This window comes from Bombina bombina, chromosome 2 (genome assembly GCF_027579735.1).
Source record: "Bombina bombina isolate aBomBom1 chromosome 2, aBomBom1.pri, whole genome shotgun sequence".
Classification (NCBI taxonomy): domain Eukaryota; kingdom Metazoa; phylum Chordata; class Amphibia; order Anura; family Bombinatoridae; genus Bombina; species Bombina bombina.
In genome coordinates this window covers 1352597836-1352618824 of record NC_069500.1, presented here as the reverse complement: position 1 = coordinate 1352618824, position 20989 = coordinate 1352597836, and the positions used below count along the sequence as shown (strand labels likewise).

Below are 20989 nucleotides of genomic sequence, written 5' to 3'. Positions count from 1 at the left end.
TCAAGCAGTGGTACAGGAAGAAGTCTGCATCCTTCAAGAAAAACATGATTTTCATGCAGGACAATGCTCCATCACACGCGTCCAAGTACTCCACAGCTTGGCTGGCAAGAAAGGGTATAAAAGAAGAAAATCTAATGACATGGCCTCCTTGTTCACCTGATCTGAACCCCATTGAGAACCTGTGGTCCATCATCAAATGTGAGATTTACAAGGAGGGAAAACAGTACACCTCTCTGAACAGTGTCTGGGAGGCTGTGGTTGCTGCTGCACGCAATGTTGATGGTGAACAGATCAAAACACTGACAGAATCCATGGATGGCAGGCTTTTGAGTGTCCTTGCAAAGAAAGGTGGCTATATTGGTCACTGATTTGTTTTTGTTTTGTTTTTGAATGTCAGAAATGTATATTTGTGAATGTTGAGATGTTATATTGGTTTCACTGGTAAAAATAAATAATTGAAATGGGTATATATTTGTTTTTTTGTTAAGTTGCCTAATAATTATGCACAGTAATAGTCACCTGCACACACAGATATCCCCCTAAAATAGCTATAACTAAAAACAAACTAAAAACTACTTCCAAAACTATTCAGCTTTGATATTAATGAGTTTTTTGGGTTCATTGAGAACATGGTTGTTGTTCAATAATAAAATGAATCCTCAAAAATACAACTTGCCTAATAATTCTGCACTCCCTGTATATTGGGATCTATTTAACTAGCGTACCAATGCAGATAATTACCCTAACATGGAACCCTAACATGGATTTTTCATATGTGTCCATTTTTAAAGCGGCGATATGGTCACCCTATATCTAAGTGAGGAACAGCTAGGTGGTTTGGTGGTTTTTAATGTTTTTAAGTGTTTTCAATTTTTGTGCTTATGGGAATTAATTAAAAGTGAAGTTTTATAGTTATCTCACTACTCCTAGGTTTTTTATTTTGGAGATTATGTGTAACTTCCTAGTGTACTTTGGGGATGTTTCTTTTCTTTTTCTTTTTAAAATCTTTTTGCATCCGGAGGGGGGCGGAGTCGGCCGCAACGATGATAGTTGCTTAAGCCCAGAGCTCCTTACTGAGAGCCGCAAAACACCGGATCCACAGCGGGTTCAAACGAACCTACAACTACCAAATATGGTATAACAGAGTTGGTAACACTCAGAGAACACTCCGGTACCACTCCGGAGCCATATGGATAAAAAATAAGCACTTTGCTCATCATTACAGAACTTTAGGACTGCAGTCCGGCGGCCATTTTGGATATCGAGGGGTGCAGCAGTCACAGGAGAACTGCCCGATCCTCAAACCTGAGAAGTATAGACCTTGCTGGGGGTAGTCCTGTGCCCAAGAGAGCTACAGACAAAGGCAGGGAAAGGTCTGAAGGATATTGAATATTGTGAGATAAGCTGTTGGGAAAATATAATAAAGCAAGTGTCTGATCATAACAAGCAACTAGAAACTGTGCTAGGGTTTTTTTTTTTATCTGCAAAAGGCACCAGACACTCTAGCATAAGCACAACTCCTTGCAATAATAATAACTGAGGCTTAACATCATTTGAGAAGGGGAACATTTATAACTGCTATAAACTGCAAATTTCCACATCATGGCTACTAAGAGAAATGTAAAGCCAGTTAAAACTATCAAACCACAACAGACTAAAGGACAAACAGTCAGTTCCTTTTTTAGCCCCTCAGAGAGGAAAGAATTGGAAAGCCTAAAAACAACTGTTATATCCCCACAGGATACTCCAGAAGCATCTAATGAGGAGCATACTCAAATACCTACACATATCCTTTCCTCCCTGGCTTCCACATAGGACATTGCTAAAATAGTGAGAACATGCATTAGAGAAGAGCTGATGGAACTAAAGCAAGATCTACATACAGTGGGCTTTAGGGTGGAAGCTTTGGAGGATAACCAAGATATGATTAAAGTAGATGTGACATCCATACAAGAAACAATTGAACAGCAATCAGAGCAGATACTAGCTCTGCAAGATAAAATGGAGGACATGGAGAATAGGAGTAGAAGGAAAAACATAAGAATTAGAGGCACCCCAGAATCGGTCCTCCCTAAGGACTTCCCTGTATATCTGCCAGCTTTATTTCAAAACTTATTGGACGACCCTAATGCAGCTACCATACAATGGGTGAGGGCCTACAGGGCGCTACGGCCCAAACCCCCTGATACAGCACCTCCCAGAGACATCATCATTAAATTTAAAAACTTCCAAGAAAAGGAAAACCTTATGGCCGCATCAAGGAAAAAACAACCTGTCAGATTTCGAGGTGTAGTCCTACAATTTTACGCTGACCTGGCAGTCCGCACCCTACAACGAAGAAAAAACTTTCTCCAATAACAACCATCCTTAGAAACAAGAGGATCCCGTATAGATGGGGATTCCCATTTCAACTCATGGTTATTCATAATAACAGAAGGATCACTTGCTCGAGTCCACAAGAAGTACCACAGTTTTGTAAATTACTTGACTTGGACCCCCCTCCCATACCATCTATTCAGCAGGAACAACCGTCGGAGAGTGCAAAATCCCAAGCGCAGAAGAAAAAGGAGACATGGAACACTATTCAACCTCAAAAAAAAGGTAGATTCTCACAAAAACAGAACTCTAAAGCTATACCCTCGCAGCAAGGGGAGATGGGGTCCCCTACCTCATCTAAGGATGAAGAGGACTCAGAACCAGAATCTCTGTGAATGAGACTGCTTGGATTTGTGAGTAAAGTTGTTTAATGTGTGATATTATTTCATGAATCTGTTTATCGTCTTGAGGCGAGGATTCCTATAATCTTATTGAGAGACTTTTGTTTTAGAAATTTGTAAAGGACATTTTTGTTGGCCACCTAGATGGCAAAACTGAGTTATCTGGTGTAACTAATTTATAGTAATTATGATAAGAATATTCGCGGTTTCTCTAGGATAGCCCTTGAGTTTGTGTTCTTAGAAAACTGATGCTAATTATTAGATGTTTATTGTTAAGACATGTGTTATTATTTGTATTTTTTATGTTTTCAATGCAGGTCTCATATTTTCAGGTTTCTCCTACATTCATGCAGGTTATATGTATTTACAGTGTCTCAGTTTTGGTATAGTTTTAAATGACAGGTATCATGTTAGGCATATGCTACCATGACACACACACTACAAATAATTTCACAAAACGTTAGGGGATTTAACTCGCCTAACAAGCGTTCGATGGCATTGCTTGACTTATCTAGGAGGCAAGCAGATATTTTGTTTCTACAGGAGACACATTTTAGAAGGCATAAGGAACCTAAATATCTAGGCCCCCACTACACTCAGCATTACCATAATTCCGATTCACAAAAAAAGAGAGGGGTTAGCATTTTATTTCATAGGAACACAACCTTTCATCACATACAAACCACCAAAGATTCTGAAGGGCGGTTTCTAGGAATTTTGGGACTCCTGTATAGAACCCCAGTTTCATTAATCAACATATACGCTCCAAATGTTCAGCATATCCCATTTTTTCGTAAAATGTTCCAAAAACTTGTAGACATGGCTAAAGGAATTGTTATATTAGGGGGAGATTTTAACTTCCCCCTCCAACCACTAAAGGATAGCTCAAATGTCAATATTTGCATCTCTAAGAAAACCGTACAATTTTTGTGGAAAAATTTAAGGGAACACAATCTTTATGACTCTTGGAGATACTTCCATGGAGACAAGATTGATTACACATTCTTTTCAGCCCCTACAAAAATGTACAGCAGATTAGACTATTTCTTTGTTAACCAAGCTGGTCTCCCACACCTTTCGAACTCCCAAATCAAAGCCACCACGTGGTCTGACCATTCTGCAGTATTACTTTCTCTAAACTGGCCCAACTCTAGGAATACTGAATTTGTATGGAAGTTAGATGATACAATACTGCATAAGACTGAACACACAGATGCATTAACACAATCCCTGCAGGAATTTTTTGTAATTAATAATACCCCTGACATCAAAATCTCCACTTTGTGGGAAACACATAAGTGTTATATGAGAGGTGAGTTCATAAAAATTAGGGCACAGATTAAGAAGATAGCTTGCTTAAGATATACTGAATTAGCTGAATCACTATCTAAATTGTACCTCCAACATAAAAAAACACCTACTGACCCCCAAATATTACAAGATTTAGTGAGCACGAGAAATCAATTGAAAACTCTCCTAGCCCAAGAACAACAGGCTATCACTCATAAAGTTAAACAAAAATTCTTCTATGAAGGTAATAGGGCAGGAAAATTATTGGCCAGAGCTCTTAAAAGAAGAAAATTGAAATCATATATTCACCATCTGATCACCCCTCAAAAACAAAAGGTGCAAACTACCCCAGAAATAGGTACACAATTCCGAGAATACTACCTCAAATTATATAACATTGCTTCTGCTAACGCTAACTCCTTTGAGGACTCAGATCTAGAACATTACTTACAGAACTGCACCCTGCCTTCCCTGACTCCCGAACAGAGAGCTGAGCTAGACTTGCCCATCACCCACCAAGAAATTCTTAGAGGACTTAAGGAAATGAATAAGGGTAAAAGCCCCGGCCCAGATGGCTTTTCAGCGAATTACTATCAACTCTTTAAATATATTTTGTCCCCTTTCCTTCTACAACTTTTTAATGAGGCGGGAGAAGGGAACCCCTTTTCTCAAAACATGGTAGAGGCCCATATAACAGTGCTACCTAAACCTGATAAACCCCCCACTACCCCCTCAAATTTCCGCCCTATCTCCTTACTTAATGTATATATAAAACTTTATGCTAAGATTATTGCCTCCCGTATTAATAAACTACTCCCTACATTAATACATGTTAACCAGGCGGGTTTTACCCCCTTTCGTGAGGCAAGGGACAACACAATAAAATTACTCAACCTTCTCGACTACATCACAGATACTAAGACACCAACTATATTCCTATCAATAGATGCAGAAAAGGCTTTTGATAGATTAAATTGGAAATTCCTAAAGGCCACCTTATATAAGTTTGGATTTGAACAAACAATAGTTGAAAAAATATTTGCATTGTATAATTCTCCTTCTGCTAGAATTAGATTAAATGATTCTCTAACTCCCTCAATAACCATAACCGACGGTACGAGGCAGGGCTGCCCTCTCTCGCCTTTATTGTTTGTCCTGGCAATGGAGATTTTGGCAACCAGAATTCGGCTGAACCCAGATATAAAAGGAATTGAGATTCAAGGTAATCAGTATAAAATGGCACTATATGCTGATGACGTAATGCTCACATTAACATCCCCTGCCACGTCACTCATAGAATTATCGTCAGAACTTTCAAACTATAGCAAGTATTCTTTCTTCAAAATTAATGAAACTAAGTCGGAATTCATCAGCTTTTATAATCCTTCCAGCTTGGTGGATAAGATACAAACAGACTTTGGGTATCACCATAATACTAAATCAATTAAATATCTAGGTATCCAAATCCCCGAAAATAAGTCATTAATATTTTCATTAAACTACCTTCCATTATTGCAGACAGCTAGAAAGGAACTACACGACTGGAAACATAAACCTATATCTTGGCTAGGCCGTATAAACTCAATAAAAATGATGGTACTCCCCAAAATATTATACATATTCCAAGCCCTCCCTATACAGCTTCCTGACTCATATATACGCTCTCTACAAAAGGTTCTCAACTCCTATATCTGGTCTGAACATATGATAAGGGTCCCTATGCACACAATGTATATGTCTAAAGATAGAGGAGGATTAGGGGCCCCGAACATAGTATTTTATAGGTTAGCAACACAGCTTGTACGAATCATAGACTGGTGCAAAAACAGCATAAATAAGGAATGGATTGAGCTGGAACATTCACTAGCCTCTTTTCCTAACTTAGGTAGCGCTTGCTGGGTACCCCCAACTGAACAAAGTATACTACATCAATATCCTCACTCACAAGAGAAACTTTTAAATCTTGGCACTATGTTCTCAAGCACTCCCCTTCTATATCATCCATTCCCTCCCCCTTATCCCCAATCATCACTAACCCTATTTTTCAAATAAAGTACCAAAGTTTAGGCAAATCTGGTAGCATGATTCATACTCTAATTCCATTTTGTAAGGTTTTAAGGGGAAGCACCCTATGTACAAAAGAAGAGCTAACCAAATTAAATATTGATCATTTTCAACAATGGTATAAGTATCTCCAACTCAAGCATTACATAAGCACACACCCTGATAAGCAGCAAATCCTTAGATCACGCACACCATTAGAAAATATATGTTTCTTGCAAATGGCAACTAAGGGCCATCTCTCCATGGCCTACCAGCAATTACTAAATCATCACTCACGCAAGTTACCCTCATATACAGAGAAGTGGGAGAAAGATTTAAACTCCCCACTTGCAGAAAAGGATTGGCTTACCATAATTAAACACATGAACTCTTCCACCACATCTATGAAATTTAGGGAGACAAACATGAAGTTACTAAGTATATGGTATTTGACACTGCATAGGTTATCTCAGATCTACCCTAACACCCAAGCTTTATGTTGGAGAAATTGTGGTCAGACAGGCACACTGCTCCATGTGTGGTGGCACTGTCCAAAAATACAGGAATTCTGGAGACTAGTGACCTCTGAGATCCGCAAAGTCACTCATCATGACATATCCTTAGACCCACAGACGTGTTTATTCCACAAGCCAACCAAGATTAGATGTAGGTTTAGAGCTGTAATATTGAATATAATGCTAAACTGTGCTAAACAGTTAATTCCAAGACGATGGAAAAGTGTAGATATTCCATCTAGAGAGGAATGGATAAACTCCATAACTTTAACGTTATCCCTGGAGAAATACCATTATGGTTTAGTGCATAAATTGGAAGAATACTATTCTATTGTGTTTATATGGGAAGAATACTTGTATGCTGGAAGAACTCACAATGCCTTAGACATCAAATTGTTTAAAAATACCAACTCTGTATACATATCCATTCTCGAATTAATAGAATGATACTGATGATATATTGTTTGTGTAGTAGCTGAGACCTGAAATTTATTACTGTTTTACAACTGTTATTGTTTGATTTATATTAATAAAGAAAACTTTAAAAAAAAAAAAAATCTTTTTGCATCCAGCAGTGATCCACTAGATTTGCCCATCTGGCAGGTAATATATGTATTTGCTTTTTTCACCATCTTTCTTAAATATAATGTTATATCCCTCCTCGGTTTAAGGGACTTTACTATGAAATCTCATGAGATTTCACTAAAATCTCATGAGATTTCATAGTTAAGTCCCTTAAACCGTAAGCAAAGTGTGACATTAGCACTAATGAAGCTGATTGGCTGTTGTTTTTTTCTTACAACATGCAGATGATAGTTGCTGGAAAATAACTGTTCACAGAGCATTTGTGAGTTGAAGAAATTGTGAGGTAAAATATCTTCCTTTTTAAAATGTTCAGATTTAGTTTTTCTGCATAGCTGTCAAGTAATTTAGCATATGGATATTATGTCCCTTTACAGTTTAACAGCTTTATTTGTAATATATAATGATAACTCCCACAGGGCTAATAGGACACCTTTCTACAAGAAAACTTTGGCTTATTTATGTTAGTGTCTACTTGCTATTTGTCTTTTACAGAAACATTTGAATGTTTAAATGTTTTTCTGCAATAGTAAAAATTATTTAAAAGGATATTCTTGGCATAAGGAAGCAAGGCTATTCAAAGTTGGGTCATAAAATAGCCTTTTTTCTACATTTATAGTTTTCTGGGTTTCTGCATTTATAGTTATCTGTGTGATTTATGAGTGGTGGAATTCTGGTTGGATAGCTCTGGAATATTTTGGACAGACCAAAACCAGACAGATGGTCAGCTTATTATCAATTTATGCCAAGTGGATCAAGGGCATATGTGTGAAGTATCTAATGCATTACTAATCATTTATATTAAGAAATGTCCTTTTATTTTGGAAAATCTTATCTTGTATTCTAATGAGGTAAATGCTGTAAGAGTTTTGTGCTACATTTGCTGATCTAGATTTTCAAAATAAAAGGACATTTGCATAAGCAAAAAGGGACATGATATTGTCACATTATATCATCATCATATCATATAATAAGAAATTTACAGTAATACATTTCTTAGAACAAATCTATTGGAGATAGTTACATAAAAGTATTATTTAAGAAGTCATAAGATAGGGCTCCAGTTATAAAGCAGAGCACTGCCACTTCTTAACCTCTCTGCCATGTTTGGGGTGATTGACAGACTGTGCTCTTGTGTGATTGGTCGCATAATAATGGGGTGGCACTGCACAAGGATTTCCTTTTGCAATGTTAAATGAGGGCAGAAGATCTACAGCATCTACTGCCTACTCCATGCAATCACTGGCAGCAAGATTCTCTAGTTGGGATCCTTGCCCATCTGTGATTTGATAAATGGGGGCCATATACATAGAAAAGTGGTTTAGCAAAGCTGTAATAAAAATGTAATAAAACACAGTCACCAGTGGCGGCTTATTCAAATGGGGGTTCACGGACCAGTTATGTAAAATAGATATAGATATATATATTACACACACACTGTATATTTAAAAATAATATCTCTCTCTCTCTCTCTCTCTCTCTCTCTCTCTCTCTATATATATATATATATATATATTACACACACTGTATATTAAAAAATAATATATGTATATATATATATATATATATATGTATATGTATATATATATGTATATGTAAATATTACAAAATGTATCACACCAAAAATTTATTAAATACCTATGTGGTAAAATATCAGCCTAGTTTTTTTCACAATTCACACACACACACACACACACACACACACATACATATATATATATATATATATATATATATATATATATATATATATATATATTACCCTCACACACAATCATATTATAGTGCTTGCTATATTACTTGCACCCAGCAGGTGGCAGTGGTGCATAACATTTAAGAATTACAGCAGTGAAGATTTCTAAGATGGAAAACGTTTTTACTACATGTGTTATGTATATTCTTTACTAATGCATAATGATTCATTATTATATTTTGATTTTGATTTATTATATTTATTATTGCCAGCACGCTACAGTTAGCATGCCACTTGTAATATACAGACACACAAAGGTAGGATACTTAAGCTGACTCGCGCTCTACCAACTGTGGCGTTCTTCCATGTAGACACATGTGGTGGGAGTGTTGGTCACGTGCACCCAGACGAGCTCCTGGACAGGCCAATAGCAAACGAACATCCACACAAAGTCCTGGTACTGAAGATCCAATCACACAATTATATGAAAAAACAGTTAATCTTTATTGAAGATTAAAAACAGCCGGAAACATCATAAAACCAAATGGAATAAATGAACAAGGTGATAGGAGAGCTTCAGCCCCTCCGCAACATACGCGTTTCGTGCCCGTAGGTACTTGTTCACTGATAAGTGGGAGAGCCAGGGACAGCTCCTTTTAAACTACAATCCATCAATCCCATGAAACATGTATCCACTTGGAACACAGGCAATTAGCATGTTTGGTTACAAGTTAACCGCTATCACCTATACAATGTTACACTACAGTAGTGTTACTACTGGGAATCATAATATGACTATGCATGGCTTAAACATTTCTAATATTGTGAAATCCTAAATACATATTTAAAGTCACTGATATATTGATAATAATGTACTTACATAGACATACCAAATAATATATACAATAATGACTAATTTTTAATAAACAGATTTACATCCATCTGGGAGTTTAGACCATCAGGGTATCGAGTTTTTAGGTGAAATATCCAAAATACTTCCCTTTCATCTAGTTTAATTTCTCTGTTACCACCTCTCATGGTCCTAGGAATAAAATCAATAGCCTGCACCCTCAGCAATGACCTATCAGAGTTGTGCATAATACGGAAATGTTTGGCTAAGGGAGTTTTAGATTTGGGGTCCTCTATAGCCCTCACATGTTCAAGGAACCTGTCTTTTAACATTTTTTTCATACGACCTGTATACTGTTTATTGCAGCCTATGCAAGTCAATAAATAGACTACATGAGTAGTGCAGCAGTTTATGAAATATCTGATATTGAATTCTTTATCAAGTACAGAAGATCTACATTTACTGCCTTGTATTACATATTGACACGTTTTACAGCGTGATGCTCAACACTTTGAAAAACCTTTTTTCTTTCTTTACCACTCTGATGTATCAATTCTAGGAAGGTCTAAAGGAGATAAAGTATCTCTGAGAGTTTTAGCTTTGTGGGCACAAACCTGCAACCATCCTGTACAATTTTATAGAGAATCGGGTCACTGTGCAAAATAGTGAGATGTTGTTTGATAATTTTACATATTTGGCTAAATTCAGTACTATATGATGTTACAAATGTAGGTGTATATGACCCTTTACTAAAAGAACCTTATTTCTTATTTTTATTGTTATATCCTTTTAGTTTGTCATGGAGGATACAGTCTACAACTTTCTTAGTTTGCTCCAAATATTTTTATCATAGCCTCGAACCAAAAGTCTACCTATGGTAGATTTAGCATGTTTTTCATATACATCTAGGTCAGTACAGTTACGTTTAATTCTAATTAGCTGACTCTTCAGTATACATTTAATAAGATGGGGGGAATGGCAAGATTGAGAGAATAGAATAATGTTACCCGCAATAGGTTTACGATATAACTCAGTCTCAATTATTTCTTTCTCACTATTAGGGTACAGGGTAATATCCAAAAAAATTAGTTCCTTCTTACTGGGCTCCACAGTGAATTTAAGATTCAAATTGTTTACCTGAACATATTTATGAAATTCTAAAACAGACTTCTGATCACCCTGCCACACAAAAAGCAGATCGTCAATGTAACGGCCATAATAAATAATATTGTTTCTATAAGGATTCCTATCTCCAAAGATGTGGAACAGCTCCCACCAACCTAAATAAAGGTTGGTGTATGTAGTCTATTTATGGACTTGCATAGGCTGCAATAAACAGTATACAGGTCGTGCGAAAAGCATGTTAAAAGACAGGTTCCTTGAACATGTGAGGGCTATAGAGGACCTCAAATCTAAAACTCCCATAGCAAACATTTCCGTATTATGCACAACTCTGATAGCTCATTGCTGAGGGTGCAGGCTATTGATTTTATTCCTAGGACCATGAGAGGTGGTAACAGAGAAATTAAACTAGATGAAAGGGAATTATTTTGGATATTTCACCTACAAACTTGATACCCTGATGGTCTAAACTCCCAGATGGATGTAAATCTGTTTATTAAAAATTAGTCATTACTGTATATATTATTTGGTATTTCTATGTAAGTACATTATTATCAATATTTCAGTGACTTTAAATATGTATTTAGGATTTCACAATATTAGAAATGTTTAAGCCATGCATAGTCATATTATGATTCCCAGTAGTAACACTACTGTAGTGTAACATTGAATAGGTGATAGGGGTTAACTTGTAATCAAACATGCTAATTGACTGTGTTAAAATTGGATACATGTTTCATGGGATTGGTGGATTGTAGTTTAAAAGGAGCTGTCACTGGCCCTCCCACTTATCAGTGAACAAGTGCCTACGGGCACGGAACGTGAATGATGTGGGGGGGCAGAGGCTCTCCTATCACCTTGTTTCCGGCTGTTTATAATCTTCAATAAAGATTAACTGTTTTTTCATATAATTGTGTGATCGGATCTTCAGTGCCAGGACTTTGTGTGGATGTTCACTTGTAATATAGCCTTATAATGGTTGTTTTTTTTTCTTCAAAATTGTGTTAAAAAAGGAAGGGGGAGGGTAATCATATATACTATTTACTATGCCTGGTATATTAGATAAAGTTAATTAATATTGTATCATACAGCTTTAACACAACAGCATTAGTTCTACAAAAACAGAGAAAAACGTGCCCAAAATACCATAGAATATTTAGCATTTTTGCTATCACTCCATTTAAAAAGAAATAGTCTTGTTTTTTTTTATTTACCTATCAAAACGATATATTAATTTTAAGAGGACAACGCAGGGTATTGATCTAGGCCCATTTTAGTATATTTCATGCCATGCTTTTACAGCCAAATGTCATCATATAAAAAAATTGTCAACTTTTTAAAAAATGTTGGGTTTGTCATTGAAATTATTTACACACTGCTTGTGCAATTATAACACAGATGGATGTAAAAGATTATTTAGTATCCCCTTTAGAAACAGCAGACATGCATAGCTTTGCCATTGCTTTTTGTTAATTAGAAGGCCGCTAATTGCAGCTATGCTCCACAGTTCTGAAATTCTAAGCAGGGGATGGTTTATTTAGCAGGTATGGGTAATAGTATTCTAATACAGTGATTATCCTCCAACCTGACACCTCCTACCTCCCTGATTCCTCCCAAACAGCTCTCTTTCACCCACCACCCACACAACTCCCCACCATCTAATGTATTGTTGGACAGTCTGTCAGTATATTGTCTAGGGCTTTTTTAATGTTTTTTGTTTATCATTATTTCTTTTTGCAGTGTAGGGAACCCTCTTCAAACCATCCCACCTCCCTGATCCCCCCAAACAGCTCTTTAACCCTTCCCCTTTCACTACTGGTGGCCATCTTAGGTACTGGTATCTGTCTTCCAGTACACAGTTTATATGAATTTTCTATTTTTAATTTTTTTATTTATTATTATTATTTTCTTTAGTGCGGTGGTGCCTTCTACCTCCCCCTCCCCTCAATCATTATGTGGAGTCACCCCTTTCCCAATCCACACTTTTTCTTTAGGGCAACATCCCATGCCTCCCGCTCCCTGCCAAACTTTAATTTTTTGCAGTGTAGGGCTCCGTCCATCACTCCAACTCCCTCCCCCCTCTGCCACTGTGTTCGCTACAAAATATATATACATGATGTGGTACGATGGGCAAAGTACTGCATGACGGATATATACCGTATACATCTTTTGGTTCAAGGGGTTAAAGGGACAGTAAAGTAAAAATAAAACTTTCAAGATTCAGATAGCGCACACAATTTTAAACAACTTTCCAGTTTGCTTCTATTATCAAAGTTGCTTTTTTTTTGTTGAAGTGTAAATCTATGTAGGCTCAGTGGCAGCAGTGCACTACAGGAAGCTAGTTGAACACATTCTGTGAGTCAATGACAAAAGGCAAGTTCATCCGCCAATCACCAGCTAACTCACAGCACTTCATTTTTGCTCCTAAGACTACCTAGGTATGCTCCTAAACAAATGATACCAAGAGAACAAAGCAAATTTAATTATATATAGACATTTGTTTAACATTACATTTTATTTAGGAATCTATTACTTCAAAATAGCTTTTATTTATTTAAAAAAAAAATTTATCAAGGAAAAAACATTTTGGGTAATTTGTGCTTCTCTATATTAAATGGTAGAAATGTTTAGTATATTGTACAAAAAAATAGAGATATATGGCTAAGTTAAAACTATGTTCTCTGGGTAAATATTTGTGTAAATATTATGTTTGTGGTTGTTCTGAAAATGTAAATTGGAGGTAAAGTCATCCAATCCAACAAGTATAGTAAATTAAAGTTGCTGTGAAGCACCAGATTATTGCAGACTTGAGCCGGAATTGTGAGGGTTATCAAGCTGCATGATCTTCCTCTACCAACTTGCAAAATTGTGACTTAGGAAACCTTACTATAGTAAGCATTAGATCTTTTGTAAAAGCACTTCGTGAATACAGGTGTCAATCATTATTAGATCAATTTGGACAGGGTTAAACTGATTAAATACAAATAATAAAATGTACATTCTGATATTCAAATACATGTATTAAATTAAAATACAATAATAGTGTATTAAAATGCAAAAATAACATTACATTCTAAAGGGACACTCAGGTCAAATTAAATTTTCATAATTCAGATACAGCATGTAATTTTAAACAACTTTCCAATTTACTTCCATTAAAAAAATATTTTATATTTACACTTTTTGAGTCACCAGCTCCTACTGAGCATGTGCAAGAATTCACTGACTATACGTATATGCATTTGTGATTGGCTGATTGCTATCACATGGTACAGGGGGAGTGGAAATATACATAACTTTGAAATTTGTTAGAAAAAAATCTACTACTTATTTGAAATGCAGAGTAAATGCTATTGTATTGTCTTGTTATCTTGCATTTGTTGATTATGTAAATCTACTGTGTTGACTGGTCCTTTAAATGTAATACATTATAAATAAAATACAAGTAATTTGAAATTAACCATTTAAAATTATTTCTATTTTATTTAATCTATCTATCTATAAATCATTTTACATTGATATAACATTTTAGATTTATTGTTGCATTTTGAATACATTTTTATGGACTTCAAATTTAATAAATGTAAAGTTGCTTGTTAATTAGAAAATAGTGATCCATAGCTGGAATATTTATGCAGTTGTCGCTTGTGAAAATTATATTATTTAATACTAAAAAAGATAACTTCAAAAAAATATATATTTTGTATACACTATAGTTACAATTATTTAAGACTGAAGTAATGAAACAAACTTTCTTTTAGATTCTCTTAAAGGGACATGAAACACAATTTTTTTTCTTTCATGATTTAGAAAGAGCATGCAATTTTAAACAACGTTCCAATTTATCCTTTTTTTTAAATCTAATTTACTTTATTCATTTGATATCCTTGGTTGAAAAGCATATCTAGATAGGCTCAGTAGCTGCTGATTGGTGGCTGCACATAGATGCCTCATGTGATTTGCTCACCCATGTGCATTGCTATTTCTTCAACAAAGGATATGTAAAGAAGTAAATCGAATGCTGTGTTCATAAATGTAATATAAAATGTTTTTATTTAGCAAGCTATTTCAGAAAGTTTATTTAACATTAAATATATATATATCTTCAAATTAAATCTTATATGTTTTCTTTCATTTTGGATACACTATAGGTACAATTCTATCAGACTGAACTAATGTTACAAATTTGGTCTTTCTTTTAGATTCTTGGACAAAATCCCTAGTGTGGTTTCACAAATCTTGCAAAAATAAAAAATTTAACCAAGGTCACATTTTTAATATGAAGTTCTGTTTTGATTTTTAATCTCACCATTTTTTTATGTTGTAATCCTGTAATATGCTATTGTTTGTTTATTGTTAGAAATATGTATATGTCTCTTTTAAAATTACTCTACAAAGTTAATACTAAAGAAATAAACCACCACTTTTTTATTTTAATAGCAGAAACAATAAATATATGACATACGGTGCATTTATCTGCTCACTTTCTATCTGTTAAAATCATTACATCATGTAAGTAATCATTTTCAGGTGACAATTGCATGCATTTTCCATTGGACTCATTAATGGCTATGGGCTTGTCACCATTAATTGACACCATAAAATCATGTTACTAAATAACATTTAAGCTGACTATACTGTTTTTTTATGTATAAAAGGTAACTAAATATTAATATTTAAAACATTAATTACTGAACTATTAACCATTAAAGTAATAATCATTTATACATTTATATATATTTATAGTATGATGTAGATGAAAATCAATTAGATTAGTACATATTTAAAAATATGTGAGTGTCATTTGCAGCTGATTGGTCACAGGTGAAGTTTGCAAGTATTTTACACCATTCTGTTAGAGTTGCTAAGCAACATACTACCTACTATCCATCTTTCCCTCTAAAAGCTACTGGATGTTAAAGGGACACTCAATCAAAATGAAACTTTCATTATTCAGATAGAACATGCCATTTTAAACAACTTTCCAATTTACTTCCATTAACAAAATGTTGACAGTCTTTTTATATTTAAACTTTTTGAGTCACCAGCTCCTACTGAGCATATGCAAGAATAAGTGTGTATGCATTTGTGAATGGCTGATGGCTGTCACATGGTACGTGTATGCATTTGTGATTGGCTGATGGCTGTCACATGGTACAGAGTGGAAAAAGACATAACTTTTAGAATTGTCAGAAAAAAATCTACTACTCATTTGAAGTTCAGACTAAGTGTTATTGCATTGTCTTGTTATCTTGCATTTGTTGATTATGCAAATCTACTGTGTTGACTGGTCCTTTAAATGAAAATAAGGTGGAGGTTTACACTTAACTCCATACAAAATGTATTGTTAATGTAGTTGTAAAACTGTAAAGAATGAGGAACTATGTATATGGTTAGTAACTGATAACACTCTACACCAAATAAATAATTTAACTCTTTGCATCTCAAAGTTAACACCGCCTACGAAAACATAGCCAAATGAAGCTAGATCACTTTACAATTGTAAGCTTAAAGCAGATACAAAAAGTTCTTATTATTACCAGTTAAAGCAGAAAACTACTTTAATAAGCGCTACAATGAAACCAAATAGCAGGTAGCCCAGAGGGAGAGTAACACAGTAACTTATTTCACAGCACCATAAAAAATATTTAAATTTAATTTAAACTATGAAATATATCAGGTTATATGGACTGTGGTGGCAGCAATATCACCAATAAATCCCACAAGTTATTCTCAAATATATAGACAATTTCTTAAGAAATTAGAAAAATTAGTGATTACATCGTCTAGTATGGAGATAACCTTTCAAAATTTAGGTTTATACAAATTTCAATTATTTAAAGAAACAGTTGTCAGTTAAAGTCTATAGTAATTATCTAGTAAATTTATCTATATATCTATAAAAAATATATATACTGTATATATACAATTATATAATTATATATATATATATATTTATATAAATATATATATACATGTATATATATATATATATATATATATATATATATATATATCAACTGTTTATACAAATTTCAGTTATTTAAAGGACCAGCGGTCAGTTAAAGTTTATAGTAATTATATATATATATATATATATATATATATATATATAACAGCTGTTCAATCTGGCACATATATCTGCAGCATATGCAGTTGCAGGAATCAAATTAAATTGTTAATAAATAACTCTATATTAAATATATTATCTTGGAAAAGAAGTTTTGTAGTTGAATTTAAATAAAAGTACAGTGATTTGTTTTTTGTTTGTAAAATGAATTTCATTATTTTTAAAAGTGTCTATGAAAAACAGATTACTTAACTTAAAATAAACTCATCATGCAAACAATATTATCATTAAAGTGAGTGAAAACTATATTTCTGAATAATAAGCTTGTTTTATTTTTATATCTCAAATTATTTTGTAGTCTGACATTTTAATATAAATAAACCAGAGTAGTAAAAAATGCAATAATTAAAGAGTAATCTTTTACGTTGTTTTAAATTGCATTTTTATGTGCAATTAAACTAAAACACCTATTTTTAAAATAATTAACATTTTTTTACTGCCATGCTTTATAAATCTATATTTCAGGAAAATATAACTAAATATTACAAAACAAAGGGTTAAATATATTTCGCATTATACTGCCTACTGTGCTTTTTCCACACAAACTAACATTGATTAGCAATAGCAACTTTAAGAAAAAGATGCATAAACTTTTACATAAAACTTACAACATGTACTAAACATATTTTACTACACAATGGAAAAAAACAAACTATTTTAAAAAATAATTTTCTTATTTTTATATAATACATTTACATGCTATAGGTCTTACAATGTTTGCTCAAATTGTCACTATTTTATCAGTATTTAACATAATTTCAGTTTAAAGAGTTTACTGTTTCAGCATAAGAAAAATATTTTTGTAATCTGAATTTGTTTGCTTTTTTTCATAGGTGAAACGACCTGTTGCTTTTACCCTCCTTTTTAACAGCAGTTTGACACTCATTTAGTAATTTTACTAATTGTTTCAAATGACTGCTATCAGGCGCCCAAATAATACTCTTCGTGGTTAATACTGGTCTGAATGGATGAGTCAAAACTGGCTGAAAACCACGTCAAAGGTGACCCATATTTACAGCAGCCTATATACTGTATATTCCACAAGCAACTTAAGCATATGTGATCCACTTTAAAATTGTTGTATGAATTGCAGATATAACTGTATAATGAAGGTAGCTGTAATTACATTAAATCCATTATTCATGTTGTCTCCAATAAGTTCTCATCTTTAGAGAAGGAGAATATATACTGCCTTGAAATGATATCTATATAAAGAAAGCCCTCATTTTGCACAGTTCAGTGACACCATAATAACAACCATTACAGCACCAACATCATACCCAAAAGTAGGACATAATAGAATTATATAATGTACTTTATGAGGAATCTCTCGGCAATAAAGCTGAACAATTATAGCTGAAATGGTGTGAGGTACAGATGAATTATTATTCTCCAGGAATTGTAAAGATGTTAGAAATAGTTTTGAGATTAGTGTTTTGGGGGACATAAGATCTATTTTTTATATTTTAAATTTATTTACAGTTTTGAGAGGTATCTGGAACATAATTAATTGATTTTCCTTTGACTTCTATTATATAAGTAGTGATCTGTGAAGTAGAAAAAGAAAGAGCGCGCTGCAATAGTGAAATAAGTTGATGTAATGCAGCAATCCACAAAAACCCCAAATGGAGATATACTCACAAATGAGAAGCACTCAATAGTGCAATTGGTGCATGCTGAAGCATCAGAGCTGTCCAGCTAGCTCACACACAGGCCTCCAGCAAACTTAATATGCCACACTGAGGATACCAAACCGTTCCAAGCCTCTGCTTTGCTGTATTAGATCAGGATCTATTACATGAGGTATCTTCGCAAGACACACTCTGTCAGGTATCAAAGTCTTTTGAAGCAGAGAGAGTTAAAAAAAACCTGAGGTTTCAAAGGCCCAATGATGTCCTCTTCAGTGTTTTCTAGAATTTTTTATGGAAAAAAATAATAATAAATATGTGGATCCTCTAGAATTTTTCATAACTTTTCTCAGTTGGAAAGCCAGTGCATTCTCCTAGCTGGACATTGAATATCTTAAATATAAACTAAAAATACATTTCTATAAAGTTGTATTTCCTTCATTCTACCCTCATCTTTGTAATGTGCTTTTAATAAAGATGTAAAATAAACATTATTATTGTTATCATTGTTATGTTTTTGTCTAGTTAAAAAGTGTTTGTGACACATAGGATTTTTTAAAATTTATTAACAATATCTTATATTTATTTGTATGTTGTATGTTGAAGGACCATTCTGCTATATGATGCTCAATGTAAAATCACAAGGTCAACATGAAAGATTATTTGGAATTTAATTAGTAAAGGTCATTGAGCTACTGTATAAAGCAACATTCAAAGAATAGATACTTGATTACCAAATAGAATTTCTGTTTCCATGCGTCACAACTTTCTGGTTTGCGTTATATGATATTAAGATTCTAAATATTTAACAACGTGACTTTTGCTATGCATGTACTTTTGTTGTTTACCACATACTGATATCCCTTATTCATAGATGGTAAGTGGAATGTATTTTTCTGTTTGTGGCCATCATTATGGAATCTAAATTCTGATACTTATGGAAGGTGTACGAAAAGCTCATGGAAAATTTACTTTGTGTAACAACTGCTCCTGTTGTTATTGCAAATTGTATAGTTAAATAACATCCAGGAAGATCCCTACTGCTATCCAGATCAAAAGAACAATGGAGACATTGCGCTATAGAACCTTATGTACCACTTAAAGGGACAGTCAACACCAGATTTTTTGTTGTTTAAAAAGATAGATAATCCCTTTATTACCCATTCCCTAGTTTTGCATAACCAACATAGTTATAATAATACACTTTTTACCTCTGTGATTAATTTGTATCTAAGCCTCTGCAAACTGCCCCCTTATTTCAGTTCTTTTGACAGACTTGCATTTTAATCAGTCAGTGCTCACTCCAGGGTATCTATTTTTCAGATGGATCTGCAAGCGAATATAAAAAACCAAGAAGAATTTCACCAATCTGTTTAACCATGAGAAGGACTTTGTAATAAATGCCAAATGGAAGGTTTTTGCAACGTCCCATGGCAAAAATACATGTGGCGAGGTTGGAGGAACAACTAAGCAGGAAACAACAAAAGAGAGTTGGCAGAGGACAACAGAGGGTCAAATCCTAACCCCTGAAGATATGCTCCTCTTTTGCTATGAGAAGACTAAGGGGGTTACATACATATATATCAAAAGCAAGGAAGTAAAATTAATTTAATTAACTAAACTCAAGGACAGGTTTGATAAGTGTGAGAGAAGATTCTGCACGTATAGTGTGGCTGCTGTGGTTAATCCTACTAAAATAAAAATAAAAAAAATGGTGGTTTTGCAATACCAACACAAAGAGGTAATTACTCAAAAAAATATGAAAATTAAAAATGGTCAAGCAACTTAAGTTAGACCACTTTATAATTGACACGTTAATACGCACCCATTTTTTTTTTAGGAAATGGGGTAAGTTAATACAGTCCCTTCCCCCAGAAAATAAGACTCAATTACAGGTTCTATTTATTTGAAACCAGCCTGCTCCAGAGGGGACTGCTCTTATGTATTGAATATAGTCTAGATCTGATTAAATGGTATTCTGACCCTTTTTCTTTTCTCCTCCTCTCTGTCTGAAACTAGAATTTGTACTTGATTTTTTTTTTGTAATGATGTCTAATTACTTTAATGTAATTTGTGTAAGTTATGATTTCAAGAAAAAAAAAACATGTTAGCACAGCAATTGGCTCGTATATTTAGGAGCACTTTTATATCTATCCCTAATTGGATATAGGCAAGGGTATAAAATAAAATAAAATAATTTAGGAGGCAATGTCCTAAGACTGCAAACCAATGGCTATTTTTATGTGTGCAAATCTTTTACAATACAGTAATTAATTTCTGTTGTATAAATACAAACAAATGACTTAAATGGACCTTTAATTTCATACATAATTTTTTTATGACGTTTCTTAGATTAGTATTCTCCAGCTGAGATGCCCTCTGTAAATATGTTCTAAAAAGATCCTTATTTTTCACATTG

At 33.9% G+C, this 20989-nt stretch overlaps 1 long non-coding RNA gene across 1 annotated transcript in view; it reads left to right on the top strand.

The window, feature by feature from the left end:
* The window catches only part of LOC128650361 (uncharacterized), a 26472-nt gene extending 5676 nt beyond the window's left edge, over nucleotides 1-20796 (top strand). The window contains exon 2 of the long non-coding RNA XR_008400743.1: nucleotides 19894-20796. This is a non-coding gene — a long non-coding RNA (uncharacterized LOC128650361). The remainder of the gene's footprint in view (nucleotides 1-19893) is intronic.
* The last annotated feature ends 193 nt before the right edge of the window (nucleotides 20797-20989 follow it).